Genomic DNA, 18816 nt, shown 5'->3' on the forward strand with positions numbered 1-18816 from the left:
TCATCAATACCAACATCAACACAGTTGGCATTATCAATACCAATGTCAACACAGTTGCCATCATCAATACCAATATCAACACAGTTTGCATCATCCATACCAATATCATCTCTTTTGCCAAACAAGTAGTATCTCTAAAATAAAAAAGAACCTGAGGTAGATGCCTCAATGCTCACAATATCAAAACGTGGTAAGCAAAGAGCAAAAGAGATAAATAGACAGAGACAGACAGACAGATAGAGAGAAAGAGAGAGAAAGAGAGAGAGAGAGAGAGAGAGCGAGAGAGATAGAAATAGTGTAAGAGAGAGAGAGAGATTGAGAGGGGGAGAGAGAGAGTAAGACAGAGTGGATAGTTCAACTTCCGAAGTGAACACACCTAAGGAATATATGAGTAGATGGAATGAACATGTCAATCAATTTTAATAGAATGAGAATCACAACGGTTTTAAAACAATTAAACATGTAATTTAATAAGATATGTTAATCTATGTGGTCTTGTGGTATGACAATAGTTTTCGGATCGGAAGGTTATGGGTTAAAAGTTGTTCAGCAAACAGTTGAGTCCTTGGCAAAGATCTTTACTCACACTCAGTCACCAAACTCAGATTAAAATGAGTACCTGGCCGTTGACACCGTTGTCCTTGTCTGATACTGTTGTGATATCCCCTAATTGGCGTCACGTCTCGTCAAACTTGTTAAGTGAAGCTGACGACCGGACACACATTGTAAAACGCTTTGAGCAAGTTTAGTGTAGATTGAGCAACAATAATATCAAGTTGTTGTGTTTTTATACAATTGATTCAAAAAATAATACTTTAATTATATTTACTGAAAGGTGTAATCTTTTTTTCTTCTTACTTTCTTCCGTCCATGTGTGACTAACAGATTGTAAGTATCAATCAGTTATAGTCCTTCATTTATTTAAGCTTAATTGCACCGACACTAATATCTATAGTTTTCCCAGAATTCAGAACCAAATATCAATAGCCAAACTGTAAAATTTATTTTTATCTATCAATTACTTTGGTTCCATCAAAACCAATAATGCTGTTGCCATCAACAATACCAATACCAACACGGTTACCACCATCAATACTAATATCAAAACAGTTGCCGTCATCAATACCAATATCAACAGAGTTGGCATCATCAATACCAATATCATCAAAGTTGCCAGACAAAAAGAGCCTGTCCAATGAAAAGGAACCTTAGATAAATGTCTCATGTGGTAAGCAAAGTGGGATAGAGAGCGATATAAAGAGAGAGTGTGTGTGTGTGTGTGAGAGAGAGAGAGAGAGAGAGAGAGAGAGCGGATGGCTCAACTTCCTTAAGTGCACACACCTAAGTTATATAGGAGAAGATGAGTTTATCGTGTTAATCAATTTTAATAGAATGAGGATCACAACGGTTTAAAAGCAAAAAAAAAACCATTTAATTTAACATGATTTGTGCGGCTATGTGGTCTTGGGGTATGACACTCGGATTCGAATAGGAAGGTTCTGGGCTCAAACATCGTCAGTAAATGGGTGAGTCCTTGGGAAAAAAATTCTACTCATATTCTCTTACAAAACTCAGATTTAAAATGAGTTCCTGGCAGTTGAAAGCGTCGTCTATGTCTGGGAATATTGTAATGTCCCCTTAGTGGCGTCATTTCTCGTCCTACTTGTTAAATGAAGCTGATGACTGGAGAAACATTCTAAAACGCTTTAAGCAAGTTTAGTGTAGAATGAACAATGCAAAATATCAAGTTTTGTGTTTTTATACAATTAATTAAAATAAAAATAATAATTTAGCTATATTTATAAAAAGACATAATATTTTTCTTTGTATTATTTTCTCCCATTTCCTGTGACTAACAGAATGTAAGTATCAATCAATTATAGTCTTTCGTTTATTTCACGCATAATTGCACCGACACCATTACATAAAGTTAACATAGAATTCAAAACCAAATATTGATAGTCATAATGTTATTTTTAGACTCATCTATATCAATTAAAAATTTTATATCCATCAATACCAATAAAACGGTTGAAATCAACAATAACAATACAAACACAGTTACCATCAATATCAATATCAGCATTCTTGCCGTCATAAATACCAATATCAACAGAGTTGCCATCATCAATACCAATATGAAAACAGTTGGCATTATAAATACCAATATCAACACCGTTGGCATCATCAATACCAATTTCAACACAGTTGCCATCACCAATACCAATATCAACATAGTTGGCATCATCAATACCAATGTCAACACAGTTTGCATCATCAATACCAATATCATCACTGTTACCAGACAAGTAGTACCTCTAAAGTAAAAAGGAACCTTAGATAGATGTTTCATTGCTCTCAATATCAAAATGTAGTAAGCAAAGAGCAAAAAGAGATAGATAGAGAGAGACAGACAGACAGAGAGAAAGAGAGAGGGATAGAGAGAGAGAGAGGGAGAGAGAGAGAGAGAGAGAGAGAGAGAGAGAATGGATGGCTCAACTTCCGAATGGAATGTAGGAGTAGATGGGATGAACATTTAAATCTATCTTAATAGAATGAGAATGACAAGAAATTAGGACTATTAAAGATGTAAAGGACTTGTGCAGCTATATAGCCTTTTAGTACAACACTCGTTTTTGGGTCGGACAGATCTGGGTTCGAGTCTCGTTCAGCAAATACCAGTAGTTAAGTCTTTGGGAAAGACTATTTATTCACATTCTCTCACCGAAGTCAGGTGTAAAATGTGTCCCTGGCCGATAAAAGCGTCGTCTATGTCTGAAAATACTTCAATATCCCCTAACTGGCGTCATGTATCGTCATTCTTGTTAAACATTTTAAAACGCTTTGAGAAAGTGTTGTGTATATTGAGCTATAGAAAAGATCATGTTTTGTGTTTTTGTACAATTGATTTTTAAAACCATATAATATAACTATATTTACTTAATGACATAATCTTTTTCTTTTTGTTATTTTCTCCCGTTCACTAACAGAAAGTGAGTATCAATCAATTATAGTTTTTTATTTATTTTAAGCTATATGGCACCGACGCTATTACCTATACTTATTCCAGAATTCAAAACCCATTATCAATACCCATACTTTTATATTTAGTCTCATCTATATCAATTATTTTTTATCCATCAATACCAATAATACTGTTGCAATCAACAATACCAATACAAGCACGGTTACCACAATCAATACTAATACCAAGAGTGTTGCCATCAATATCAGCATTCTTGCCACCATCAATACCGATATCAACACATTTGCCATCATCAATACCAAAGTCAACACAGTTGGCATCATCAATACCAATATCACGACTGTTGCCATCATCAATACCAATATCAACACAGTTGACATCATCAACACCAATATCAATACAGTTGGCATCATCAATACCAATATCACCACTGTTGCCAGACAAGTAAGGCCTCTAAAATAAAAAGGACCATCAGCAAAGAGCAATAGTGATAGATAGACAGAGACAGACAGAGAACACGAGAGAGAAAGAGAGAGAGAGAGAGAGAGAGAGAGAGAGAGAGAGTTAGAGAGAATGGATGGCTCAACTTCCGTAATTGAACACACCTAATGAATATAGGAGTAAATAGAATAAACATGTTAATCTGTTTTAATAGGATGACAACGGTTCAAAATCAATTGAACATGTAATTTAATACGACTTGTGCAGCTAAATAGCCTTTTTGTACTCGGATGTGGGTTTGAATCTTGTTAAGCCTATAGTTAAGTCTTTGGGAAAGAATCTTTACTCACATTCTCTCACCGAAATCAGATTTGAAATGAGTTCCTGACAGTTTAAAGCGTCGTCTATGTTTGAAAAAAATGTAATATCCCCTAAATGGCGTCATGTCTCGTCCTACTTGTTAAGAGAAACTGATGATTGGAGACACAGTGTAAAACGCTTTATGCAAATTTAGTGAAGATTGAGCAATAGTTAATATCAAGTTTTTCTGTTTTTATACAATTGATTGAAAAAAAATTATGATTTAACTATATTAATAGAAAGACCAAATATCAATAGTCATAAAGTTATATTTAGTCTCGTCTATATCAATTATTTTTTATGCATCAATACCAATAACACGGTTGAAATCAACAATAAAAATACCAACACTGTTTCCATCAATATTATTATCATCATTCTTGCCGTCATCAATACCAATATAAACAGAATTGTCATCATCAATACGATTATGATCACATTTCGCATGATCAATACCAATATGAAAACAGTTGGCATGATCAATACCAATATCAACACAGTTGTCATCATCAATACCAATATCAACACAGTTTTCATCATCAATACCAATTTCAACACAGTTGCCATCATCAATACGAATATCAACAGATTTGTCATCATCAATACCAATTTCAACACAGTTGCCATCATCAATACCAATGTCAACACAGTTGTCATCTTCAATACCAATATTATCCACAGTTGCCATTCTCAATACCAATATCAACACAGTTGGCATCATCAATACCAATATCAACACAGTTGCCATCATCAATACCAACATCAACACAGTTGTCATCATCAATACCAATATTATCCACAGTTGACATTCTCCATACCAATATCAACACAGTTGGCATCATCAATACCAATATCAACACAGTTGTCATCATCAATACCAATTTCAACACAGTTGCCATCATCAATACCAACATCAACACAGTTGTCATCATCAATACCAATATTATCCACAGTTGACATTCTCAATACCAATATCAACACAGTTGGCATCATCAATACCAATATCAACACAGTTGACATCATCAATACCAACATCAACAAAGTTGTCATCATCAATACCAATATATCCACAGTTGCCATTCTCCATACCAATATCAACACAGTTGGCATCATCAATACCAATATCAACACAGTTGTCATCATCAATACCAATTTCAACACAGTTGCCATCATCAATACCAACATCAACACAGTTGTCATCATCAATACCAATATTATCCACAGTTGACATTCTCAATACCAATATCAACACAGTTGCCATCATCAATACCAATATCAACACAGTTGTCATCATCAATACCAATTTCAACACAGTTGTCATCATCAATACCAATTTCAACACAGTTGTCATCATCAATACCAACATCAACACAGTTGTCATCATCAATACCAATATTATCCACAGTTGACATTCTCAATACCAATATCAACACAGTTGCCATCATCAATACCAATATCAACACAGTTGTCATCATCAATACCAATTTCAACACAGTTGTCATCATCAATACCAATTTCAACACAGTTGTCATCATCAATACCAAAATCAACACAGTTGTCATCATCAATACCAATATCAACACAGTTGGCATCATCAATACCAATGTCAACACAGTTGGCATCATCAATACCAATAGCAACATAGTTTGCATCATCCAAACCAATATCATCACTTTTGCCAGACAAGTAGTATCTCTAAAATAAAAAGTAACCTGATATAGACGTCTCACTTCTTACAATATCAAAACGTGGTAAGCAAAGACTAAAAGAGATAGATAGACAGACAGACAGACAGACAGACAGACAGACAGACAGACAGACAGAGAGAAAGAGAGAGAGAGAGAGAGAGAGAGAGAGAGAGAGAGAGTAAGACAGCGTGGATAGTTCAACTTCCGTAAGAGAACACACCTAAGGAATATATGAGTAGGTGGAATGAACATGTCAATCAATTTTAATAGAATGAGAATCACAACGGTTTTAAAACAATTTAACATGTAATTTAATAAGATATGTGAAGCTATGTGGTCTTGTGGTATGACATTCGTTTTCGGATCGGAAGGTTCTGGGTTAAAGTCATGTTCAGCAAACAGTTGAGTCCTTGGCAAAGATCTTTACTCACACTCTGTCACCGAACTCAGATTAAAATTAGTACCTGGCCGTTAACACCGTTGTCCCTGTCTGATAGTGTTGTGATATCCCCTAATTGGCGTCACGTCTCTTCAAACTTGTTAAGTGAAGCTGACGACCGGGGACACATTGTAAAACGCTTTGAGCAAGTTTAGTGTAGATTGAACAATAATGATATCAAGTTGTTGTGTTTTTCTACAAGTGATTCAAAAAACAATACTTTAACTATATTTACTGAAAGGTGTAATCTTTTTTTCTTCTTACTTTCTTCCGTCCATGTGTGACTAACAGCGTGTAAGTATCAATCCGTTATAGTCCTTCATTTATTTTGCGCTTAATGGCACCGACACTATTATCTATAGTTTTCCCAGAATTCAGAACCAAATATAAATAGCCAAACTGTAAAATTTATTTTTATCTATATGAATTACTTTGGTTCCATCAAAACCAATAATGTTGTTGCCATCAACAATACCAATACCAACACGGTTACCACAATCAATACTAATGTCAACACTGTTGCCATCAATTTCAATATCAGCATTCTTGCACCATCATTACCAATATCAACAGAATTGCCATCATAAAAAATAATATCAACACAGTTGCCATCATCAATACTAATAACAAAATATTGCCATCATCAATACCAATATCTAAACAGTTGCCGTCATCAATACGAATAGCAACACAGTTATCATCATAAATCCCAATATCAACACAGTTGCCATCATCAATACCAATATCAACAGAGTTGGCATCATTAATACCAATATCATCAACGTTGCCAGACAAAAAGAGCCTATCCAATAAAAAAGGAACCTTAGATAAATGTCTCATGTGGTAAGCAAAGTGGGATAGAGATCGATACAAAAAGAGAGAAAGAGAGAGAGAGAGAGAGAGAGAGAGAGAGAGAGAAAGAGAGAGAGAGATAGAGAAAGAGAGAGCGGATGGCTCAACTTCCTTAAGTGCACACGCTTAAGTTATAGAGGAGTAGGTGAGATTATCGTGTTAATCAATTTTAATAGAATGAGAATCACAACGGTTTAATTAAAAGCAAATAAACATTCAATTTAATATGATTTGTGCAGCTATGTGGTCTTGGGGTATGATACTCGGTTTCGAATCGGAAGGTTCTGGGCTCGAACCTCATCAGTAAATGGTTGAGACGTTGGGAAAGAAATTCTACTCACATTCTCTCTACAAACTCAGATTTAAAATGAGTTCCTTGCAGTTTAAAGCGTCGTCTATGTCTGAGAATATTGTAATATCCCCTTACTGGCGTCATGTCTCGTCCTACTTATTAAATGAAGCTGATGACTGGAGATACATTGTAAAACGCTTTAAGCAAGTTAAGTGTAGAATGAGCAATGCAAAATATCAGGTTTATTTGTTTTTATAGAATTGATTGAAAAAAAAATTATAATTTAACTATATTTATAAAAAGACGTAATATTTTTCTTTTTATTATTTTATCCGATTTCCGTGTGACTAACAGAATGTAAGTATAATCAATTATAGTCTTTCCTTTATTTTACGCTTAATTGCACCGACACCATTACATATTGTAAACCCAGAATTCAAATCCAAATATCAATAGTCATAATGTTATTTTTAGTGTCATCTATATCAATTACTTCATATCCATCAATACCAATAAAACGGTTGAAATCAACAATACCAACACAGTTACCATCAATATCATTATCAGCATTCTTGCCGTTATCAATACCAATATCAACAGAATTGCCATCATCAATACCAATAAGATCACTGTTCGCATCATCGATACCAATATGAAAACAGTTGGCATCATCAATACCAATGTCAACACAGTTTGCATCATCAATACCAATATCAACACAGTTTGCATCATCCAAACCAATATCAACACAGTTGGCATCATCAATACCAATATCAACACAGTTTGCATCATCAATACCAATATCAACACAGTTTGCATCATCAATACCAATATCAACACAGTTTGCATCATCAATACCAATATCAACACAGTTTGCATCATCAATACCAATATCAACACAGTTTGCATCATCAATACCAATATCAACACAGTTGGCATCATCAATACCAACATCAACACAGTTGGCATCATCAATACCAATATCAACACAGTTGGCATCATCAATACCAATATCAACACAGTTTGCATCATCACTTTTGCCAGACAAGTAGTATCTCTAAAATAAAAAGTAACCTGATATAGACGTCTCAATGCTCGCAATATCATAACGTGGTAAGCAAAGAGCAAAAGAGATAGATAGACAGAGACAGACAGTGAGAGAGAGAGAGAGAAAGAAAGAGAGAGAGAGAGAGAGAGAGAGAGAGAGAGAGAGAGAGGGGGGGGGAGAGAGAGAGAGAGTAAAACAGAGTGGATAGTTCAACTTCCGTAAGTGAACACACCTAAGGAAAATAGGAGTCGATGGAATGAACATGTCAATCAATTTTAGTAGATTGAGAATCACAACTTTTTTAAAACAATTAAACATGTAATTTGATAATATATGTGAAGCTATGTGGTCTTGTGGTATGACATTCGTTTTCGGATCGGAAGGTTCTGGGTTAAAGTCATGTTCAGCAAACAGTTGAGTCCTTTGCAAAGATCTTTACTCACACTCTCTCGCCAATTTCAGGTGTAAAATGAGTACCTGGCAGTTAACAACGTTGTCTCTAACTGAAATTATTGCGATATCCCCTAACTGCCGTCATGTCTCGTCAAACTTGTTAAGTGAAGCTGACGAGTGGGGACACATTGTAAAGAGATTTGAGCACTTTTATTATATTATGCGCTATGTAAAATATCACGGTTTTTTTTACTTTCATACAATTGATTCAAAAAATAATGATTTAACCATGTTTACTGAAATGCGCTCTTTTTTCTCTTCTTGAAACTTTCTCCCATCTATGTGTGGCACAGAGCGTAAGTATCAATTAAATAATTATAGTCTTTAGTTTATGTTACGCTTAATGCTAGAGAATATTGATTCCGTCGATTCACCCATGTTCACTTCACGGGGTCACCAATATAAGAAGTAACAAATGACCTGTTATTTGTTTAACAAATTTTATTCTCTTTTTTAGTTGGACAATGACAATAAACGTATTCTTTTTCCTTCAGCCGCACATACTTCCCGTGTCAACGACACACACGTTCATGACTTGATAAAATCAAACATTTAAAACTCATATTTTGTTGACGAGCTACAGAGTTAACACATTTTTGAATGAACACAAATTATTCTCTAATTTACAGTCTGCCTATCGTCCATTTCACAACAGCGAAACTTCTCTTATTAAAATTCGCAATGATATGACTAATCATTTATGGAAAAAAATGATGATGTTGTCATCATACAACTAAAAACCTTAGTGTCGCTTTTGACACCATAGACTCTTTTAATCGAGAGACTAAAGTACTTTACAGGTTCGGCTTACTGATCTTGTTTCATTTGCTTATAACCTCTATGGCAGGAGTTAATCATTATCTATAAATCGACATGACTTCTCTTCTCCTCATCCCCATTCTTTTGGCTTGCCTCAAGGATCAACGCTAGGACCCTCTTTATACTCCCTCCCTATCAGACCTTTAGAAGACATCGTTTAAAAATACTTTATTAACTTCCATTTTTAAACAGACACCCAACTACGGTTTATCATTAATACTGACAAACTTCTCAATGTTCTAGCTAACGTTTTAAATTGTGTCTATGATATTTATGACTGAATGTGTTGCAATAAACCAAGGTTAAATGAAAACTAAACAGAGGTAATACAAATTGCAAGCCGTGGCGGGTATGCTTTATATTGCCTAGTATGTATTTTCTTACATCAATGTGGTTCTTATCTTGTCATTTTTATATGCCAACTAAATCTCACGATAGAGTGGTCTTATGAGCAATAGGGGTTAGAGATTGGTAATAATAATGATAATAATAATAATAATAATAATAATAATAATAATAATAATAATAATAATAATAATAATATAGTAATACTAATACTAAAATAATAATAGTAATACTAATACTAATAATAATAATAATAATATAATAATAATAATAATAATAAATAATAATATAATAATAATAATAATAATATATAATAATAATAATAATAATAATAATAATAAAATAATTAATAATAATAATAATAATAATAATAATAATAATAATATAATAATAATAATAATAATAATAATAATAATAATAATAATAATAATAAAATAATAATATAATAATAATAATAATAATAATAATAATAATAAAAAATAATAAAATAATAAGAATAATAAAGAATAATAAAAAAAAAAATAATAAAAAAAATAGAAGAATAACATATAATAATATATAATATAATAATAATAATAATAATAATAATAATAATAATAAGAAGAAGAAGAAGAAAGAAGAAAAAGAAAAGAAGAAAAAAGAAGAAAAAGAAAAAAGAAAAAGAAGAAGATATAACAATAAATAATAATAATATAGATATGATAATAAATAATAATATAATAAATAATAATATAATAATAATAATAATAATAATAATAATAATATATAATAATAATAATAATAATAATAATATAATAATAATAAAATAATAATAATAATAATAATATAATAATAATAATAATATAAAATAATAAATAATAAAATAATAATAAAATAATAATAAAATAAATATAATAATAATAATAAATAAAATAAAATAATAATAATAATAATGAATAAGAATAATAATAATAAAATGAATAATAAATAAATAATAATAATAAAATAATGATAAAATAAAATAATAAGATAGAATAGAAAATGAAAAATGAAAATGAATGAATGAATAAGAAAAAAGAAGAAGAAAGAAGATAGAAGAAGAATGAGAAAATAGAAGAAGAGAGAAGAAATAGAGAGAAAAGAAGATGAATGAGATGATAGAAGATGATGATGATGATGATGATGATGATGATGTTAATAATAATAAAAATAAAACTATCTATTTCTCTCTCTCTCTCTCTCTCTCTCTCTCTCTCTCTCTCTCTCTCTCTCTCTCTCTCTCTCTCTCTCTCTCTCTCTCTCTCTCTCTTTCAATCATGAAATTCTGATCAGGAGTAAAATCAGGTAAGCGTCATTTTTATTTAGAAGTTCAAATCTTTGTTAAATTCAGGCAAAATGTAACCCGCCGTGTCAAAACAGTAATTTGTCTTGTTGAACTTGACGCCAAAAGAAATTTTTAAGTTAAAATGGTCAGAAATGCGACATGTTAATTATTGTTAATGTAGGTGTATGCATACTATAATTATCTATGTAATAAGACACCACACCGATACACACTAAAGTACTTGTGTGAGAGTTCTGGTCCTTGGATGCCGGCACTGGAATGTGAATACGCTCTATCATCAATACTCGTTCACTTATTAAAGTTTCTTAGTTTCTCCTGTTCATTTTATGTTTTTGAAGCATCCTATTTAAAAAATATCAAAAATAAAATTGAAATAAAATTCCCTTTATTCATCCCAAAGGGAATATTTGTCTCCAGGGTCTATTCCAAGGGAAGACTGGAATACCCAGGCGTCAGCCGCAGTGCAGCGCCAAAAAATTGAGCTAGAGCGAGGTGACTTGCTTAAATCCACACAGCAGTGGCGGATTATCGAACTCGGTACCTTTCGGGTACGAAACAATGACTGTACCGCTGAGCAACTATGCCCCCCCCCCCCCAGCAAATTAACAAGTAATTTTAAAATAATACTCATTCTCCTCAATAAAAAGTAACAGTCACACAAAGTACTATATTGTTTTTACTATTAATTATACAGTTTTTGACCTACATTGGATTTTCGGACCGAGGGCCAGGCCGGCTTTGGAGGTTTTACTCCGAGGTTACGAAATATTCAATATTGGTCAAAAACTGTATTATAACTGTGACATATGTATTGTAAAACAGTGGAGTTGTTTGGATATGTGCGAATGTAGTTGTTTGGCTGTGGTTATTTATGTTAAGAGTTCTTTCTAGAGGTACGCATTTTGTGTTGTACATGTTTTGCATGTGAGTGTGAATGTTGACTGCGCGAACGTATTAGCACTTTTTGTTACTAAGGAACATCGTAAGACGATTGTTAGGTTAGTTACTGAAAGAACTCCGTCTTTGCAAGTCGTATTAGGCTATGTATTTGTTTTTGATTTACCATATGATTGATAATAAATAAATTGAATTAACAAAGTCTGAGCTGAGTCGTTACAATAACACCCCATAGTTGCCGTTTACTATAACAATCAACGTTAATGTAAATAGATATCAAAATATTAGAAAAAATCTTAACGGAAGAGGAGTTTAGCAGCCGATTTTTAGATTAATTTAAAGTGTCAATAAAAATCCTTGACCTTCGATTTGAATTGTTTAAGCCAATGAGACAAATACGAGCGTCCTTTAATACATTTTTGCTCGTCTCGTTTATTCCTATATAAGAGACTTCTAAAGGGGTGTTATCATGAATTTTTAGCAACAGAATAATTCTTTCATAAAACAGGTTTGAGGCGGTGGGACACAAATCACTTCAAAGTAACCATCACATATTTACATTGGACACACACACATACACACACAGACACACACACACACAGATATATATATATATATATATATATATATATATATATATATATATGTGTGTGTGTGTGTGTGTGTGTGTGTATAAATGAATTATGAAATAGTTCTGTGTTCCTATTTAATGCAGTCAGAAATAATTGCATGATAAATCTAAGTTAATTTCAGTCCGTTTCTTTTTTATCTATTTAAATTTTTTAAATTTCTTGCTCGGAATATCGTGTACGAGTTTCTCCCATCGCTTTTTCATGAATTCAAGGCATTTTTCAGTCGACGAAACTAAATAAAGCATCTGGATTTACAATATAAATTTGCACAAGTGAAAACGATTTTTCTCCAATTAAAAGCAATAAGTGTGCGTTCAAACATGATCTGGAACCAGAAATTAATTATATCTATGTTTCATTTGTTAATTCCTCTATCCATCATTTGGAATTGGATTAACATTATTCCATACAACAAATTAATGTTAATTTTTTATCATCAAGCACAGAATAACTGGTAAATAAAAAAATTGTAACACTATTTTTCTCAGATTGATATACGAGTAAATTGCAAATCTTTCCTAAATAATGAGGAATTTTATTGTCCGTTGATTCAAATGGAAATTGGATTCAATAGTCTGATGTCACGTCGCCCAGCAACGGCGGTAATCGTGGTTCTAAACAAAGAAAATCGGTACTTTTTATTCTTCGTGCTGGCTAGAACTTTTCATATGTCTTGTGATCAGAATGTGTAAAAGTCAAAACATGATCAGATTTATAATTTTTTTTCCTCTGGATACGTTTTTATGCTCGTCGGAGAAATATTTCATAAGGGCGTCCGCCATTGTTCCGATAGTTTAGAGCCAGTTACTAAGTTACCATGCGTCATTACGAGGGAAGTGACGTAACGACTGTTGAAGCGTATTTCCTATGCGGTAATCTTAGCGCAGACAACATTCAAGACTTAATTTGACCTTGTCCTAAGGATTTGCCACAATTTGGCAGCCCTTTGGAACCGAGCAAATATGATGGCTCAAAATAACTTAATTTCCACAATACAGCAGTATAATAGTTAAGGTAGATGAGTGCCTGTTCAGAATAGCCATTATTATTTTTTTCCGAAATTACTGAATTTTCTTAATTTATCTACCTAAGGTAGATCACATGAAGAATCACCTCTCTTTGTTTTTTCTTTCTCATATTTCTGAAGCCTTAACTATAAATAGCACGGTGATTTAGCATAAATAGATATATTATTTATATTTTAAAAAGTAAAAGTTTTTATCTGGATCTGTCTTATTTATCGCTTTGATTAACATTCATTAAATTGTTAACAAATCTTAAATTCAAATGTTAAATCTAAAACTACTAACTTTTCTGACATTGTATTCATACATCACATATTTCTATTATGAGAAATGTAGTACGTGTCTGCGTCCTCCACTCTCTTTTTAACAAAAAGTATAAGTAATAGATTAGTGCATATTCGTAATTAGACGCTTTACATTTCTGTAATTTACTTACAACAACAAACGCATGAAAATACCAGCAAACAAAACTAAGTGTATCCTAAAATGTGTATATTACTATTCAAACATTTATTTAAGTGAGAACGGACCATCCAATGTGTTCTAAAAACAATAACAAAGAAACTGTGTGTTGTTTCACTTTGTTGGTAGGAAACTGAAAGAAATTTTAATTCCAAGATTAAACTTTCGCGTTCGGTTTCTGTTTGGTTCGTGAACTAATACGAGTGATTTGCACCGGAGCCATCGTTAAGTTAAAGCCTGACACTGAGGCCCAAAAAGACTGGTCTTTTGACGTCTTTGTTTGGTTTTTGCACCGCCTAGTGAGTTGTCGCTAGTAGTGCCCATGGAAATAAGTGGTCCCATTGGTTGAAATATTGAATACAACTCACGATTTGTTTTCATTTGTGGCCAAAGACTGGTCTTTTGAGGTCATTTTTTGGTCAGTGTCAGGCTATAACTTAACGATGGCTACGATTGCACTCACGTTTCTATGATAAAACAAGAGACCGACTGAGAGGAAAGGTCATATGGAGGGCAAGACGGACCGGAGAGGAAATTGAATTCACTCAGTTTACCGCCTAATAGTCTTTATTTCTCCGCAATTATTGCTGGTCATCCACTAGTGTATTAAAATAGACATTTAAAACGTTTTCCACTAAATCAACACTTGTAATTTTGACGCCAATTGTTCCAATTACGAAACCCAGTTGCTTTAATTCGGACACCCGCTTATTCCAATTCAGACACAAGGTTGTTGGAATTCAAACATGACTTTGTCAATGTGTTCTATTTTTATCGTTCTTGTTTACTTGTTTTCAATTTAAATTCTAAAAGTTTTTACAATTATTTTTTATGACGAGTTTAAATGGGTACAAGAATCAGATTAGTCCGTGTTAAATTGACTGGCCCGCCTGTGGGAACGTGTCGTGAAGTTCCAGGTTTGAGAGTTATTTGTTTAGACGAGGGTCATTTAAATCGGTTGATATTTGAAAGACAAGTTTTCTGTCCAAATTTTCAATGCGTGTATTTCCCAAATTACGGCAATTAACTGGTCAAAACGAATTTTAGTTGATAATAGTTCTTATTTTTATTCTAATCAACTCGACTACTGCTAAGTATTATAACTTCCTTTTTGTCTTCTTCTATTTTTCAGATGCAAAATGGAGCTGGACACCGTGACACATCTTTGAATTCCTGACAAGGGTTGTGACATGTTTGATTTGTGTTATCCAGCTTAATAAATCTGATTTAAAATCTGCTGACGTTTGGTTATGTTTTCCTTTTTTAAAAATTATTAATTATTTTTTTATAGGGGAGGGGGGAGGGGGCTTAAGGGAGGGATTAAGGTTAGAAGGGGGGGGGGGGTAGTATCTTCCATTTTAATGTCCCCTCTACATTATTTTCCGGGTGGTAAATTCGTGAATTACCATTACTTGTATGTATGTATTTATATTATATTATATATATATATATATATATATATATATATATATATATATATATATATATATATAAGTATATATATATATATATATATATATATATATATATATATATATACCAGTCATAGTGAAGTCTTTGATTCTATTTCCGACGTTGTGTCCTTGGGTAAGGCACTTTACACACATTGCCCCCTCGACTCAGGTGCGAATGACTACAGGCAGTGACGAATGTAGTAAGTGTTAGTACAAAAAGGACGCATAATAAGCGACTGGTACTCCCGATGGAGCCTCTGTGGTGTAATGGTAGCACGTCTGACCGGTAATCCGAGGTTCCATCCCCATATATATATATATATGGATCTGTGTTTTCAGTCCACCAGTGGACTGAAAACACAGCCGTGTATTCAGTCCACCGGAAATAAAAATCTTAAAAAGGACCAAATATCGTATATAATTGATACCTTAATCGATAATGAAGACTGATATTGACCCTGTTATAGGCATCATCAGAAATGGACAGGCATATAATTTATGGCAATTCAACGGCTTAATAATATCATTTACAGCGTTTTATTTACTCTCGGGAAGTCTTGATTGAGAGTTGTTCGAAATCCGGCTCCTGAAATAGATCTCAATTCTCGATACCGATATATCAATTATTGACGAGATTCTTAGCTTGCTGCCATGGGCCTGGCCAATTTGAACAAAATTGGCCACATAGAGAATATTGTTTCTACAATTAATTTAAATTAAGATTTATATCTATTTTTAATTTTACCTAGGCGGTTAGAATTTTTGTGATTATGAAAACCGATGAGTTTTCCAAAGAGATCAGTTTTAGCATTGTTTGCCCATCTAAGGTTCTATTTGGTCACTTTTCACATTGACCACTGGCCTTGAGGACGCCCGTGCCTTGAGGACTAAGGCCTAGGGCCTTCATCCCCCCCCCCCCTCCCACCCGCCCCAGTCTTGACTTTGTCATCTTTCAACATCCTTTCTTTCAAAACCATTCCGTGTCCTTTGTCTTGTAGAGCCAGTCCATTGTTCATTGTCTATCATTTGAACAATGGCTACTCAGACGCATGAACCCTCGAGTTCCTCGCTTGATTTGTATGTTGGAAGAAAGTTTAAAACAGATGAATTCCTGAAAGTTCTCGAGCTAAGGAAAGGAAGAGGTGAAACGTGGGTAAAAGCAACGAGTGGCAGCACTGTATCCTACGCAAATAAATTCATACAGAATGATGAGCGGCATTATCCGGAGGGTCTTAGGATCAAAATAGGCAACTACAAATGTTTGCACAGTGGAACCAGTTCGTCAATCGCCAAGGAAAGATAGTCCCTGCAGCTTTACTATTATTTATATTGCTTTGTTCATGTACTACATGTTTTGTTTTTTTGTTTTTTTTTTTTTTTGTTTTTTGTTGTTTTTTTTTTTTTTTGTTAGAACAGTTTATTTGACAGAATAGCAAAGTTGATTTGCCAATAAGGAGCTTCAGTCTAGCTGCTAGGACATTGCTTTGCACTTGGATCTATGTTATACCTACTTCTTTTCTCTGTCAAATTAGTTTCCCTTTGCTTTAATGTTCATTTGGTGCGTTAGCATGAGGTAATTGCAGGCTTGACACATGAGTGCAATTGGAATGGACTGTTTGAACATTATTATTATTATTATTATTATTATTATTATTATTATTATTATTATTATTATTATTATTATTATTATCATTATTATTATTATTATTATTATTATTATTATTATTATTATTATTATTATTATTATTATTATTATTATTATTATAGTTATAGTTTTTATTACCATGCACTTTTCACTACATTTTGTCTTCCTTTTGAAATAAGGTCGTTTAATAAATATTGGACTGAAATCAAACTACATACAACCTATTTGTTTAATCTTTTCCCTCATTGTCACTTTGATTTTATGTCACTTGTTGCATCTTTGTATTCTTTTCTCGAATTCATGAACAGCCACTTGAATATAGGGGGATAATTAATTCCAATAGACATTGCTGTGAGATTTTGTCCTCGTCCTGGAGTACTGTGGGTGGAATTCCCCTTAGGGTAGGGGAAAGCTGACTATCTTGGGTGGTTGTTGATTGGCCCTTTACTTTGCTGTCTTCCCCATCGCCCTTTTATCATTTATTCATTCCATGTTCTTGTTCTGGAACAGAATTGAGACCATGTGGCTCCCCTGCCTGGAATCATATAGTAGGAGAGAGATAGTTAAATGACTTTGCCCAGCATTTGACATGTCTGTGAGAAGTGATACTTTTATTTTATTTTATTTTTTTTTTTTTTTGTAAATCATCTCCTTGACTCTGAGTCTTAATTAAATATGAGTATGAATAACCGTCTAGTATTTATCTCCTTTTGGTGAGAAAACCCGTCTCAATGTCTGTGTGTGTTGATACTTGGTGGTCATACATTGGGTAGTCTGCTGTTGGGACATATTCAGGCTTTATTCTTAGGCGCCTGTGACCCAAGATTGCAGGCATTTTTTATGTTTTGTGTACATTTTTCTCTTTCATTAAAACGACCGCAAAACGTCATAATCACACCCCCTCTCGGTGGAATCTTCATCGGTCAACATCCTGACTAAACTATCACTTTTTCCCTCTATACTAGACCATTTGGATTCATTTACTGTCACCTCTATGTGTACAGTTCTTCGGGACCATTTTGTTTAGCCTGGGCCTGGGATCTTGAACGAAACGGTACATATATTAGCTTTTATAATAATTTGCATTTGCACCCATTTGAGTGTATGATATGCTATCTACGTAGGCCTTTTAAATGGCGAATTTGTCCCCAAGTGGTAATTGACCCCCCCCCCCCCCCCCCCCAATCATAAACAGGGAGATCACTTGCCATTTTTCCCATTCCCCCCCCCCCCCCCCCCCCCCCCGCCTATACGTTTTTGCTCCTGTCTAGGAATAAAATTACTTGGTTTTGTTCTGGCCCTGATCGGAGACCTTGGCTGAGAGGAAAGCAGTTATTTTGTGTAGTTAGTTTTTGGAGATTATGGGGTTTCTCTCCTTGTAAGTCACCTCTTTGTTTTGTAATTTATGTAGGGTTGTATTTTTTGTTGTGTGTGTATAATGATTTGTAATTGAGTCTATCTGTTTCAGTTGTATCTTGTGCTTGTGTCTGGTGAGACTTTTGGGTGATCTCAAACTAAGTACACGGATGGTCCGCTATTGGAATCTACATCTGTTCCCTTTTTGAACCATTTCCGTTTGCCTTATTATTTTTTTCTCGTGTGCTAATATAACTTCCTTTCTACTATCCCTAAAATCACCTCAATGTTTTATAAC

The 18816-nt window shown here is 33.5% G+C and overlaps 1 protein-coding gene across 1 annotated transcript in view; it reads left to right on the forward strand.

The window, feature by feature from the left end:
• Window positions 1-15301, forward strand: part of LOC144964429 (uncharacterized) — a gene marked incomplete in the record, with an annotated part of 342752 nt that extends 327451 nt beyond the window's left edge. The window contains 1 exon segment of the mRNA XM_078898671.1: window positions 15196-15301.
• Window positions 15302-18816: the final 3515 nt, after the last annotated feature.

This window comes from Berghia stephanieae, chromosome 2 (assembly GCF_034508935.2).
Source record: "Berghia stephanieae isolate SIO BIC M18660-M18661 chromosome 2, UCSD_Bste_1.3, whole genome shotgun sequence".
In the NCBI taxonomy this organism is placed as follows: Eukaryota; Metazoa; Mollusca; class Gastropoda; order Nudibranchia; family Aeolidiidae; genus Berghia; species Berghia stephanieae.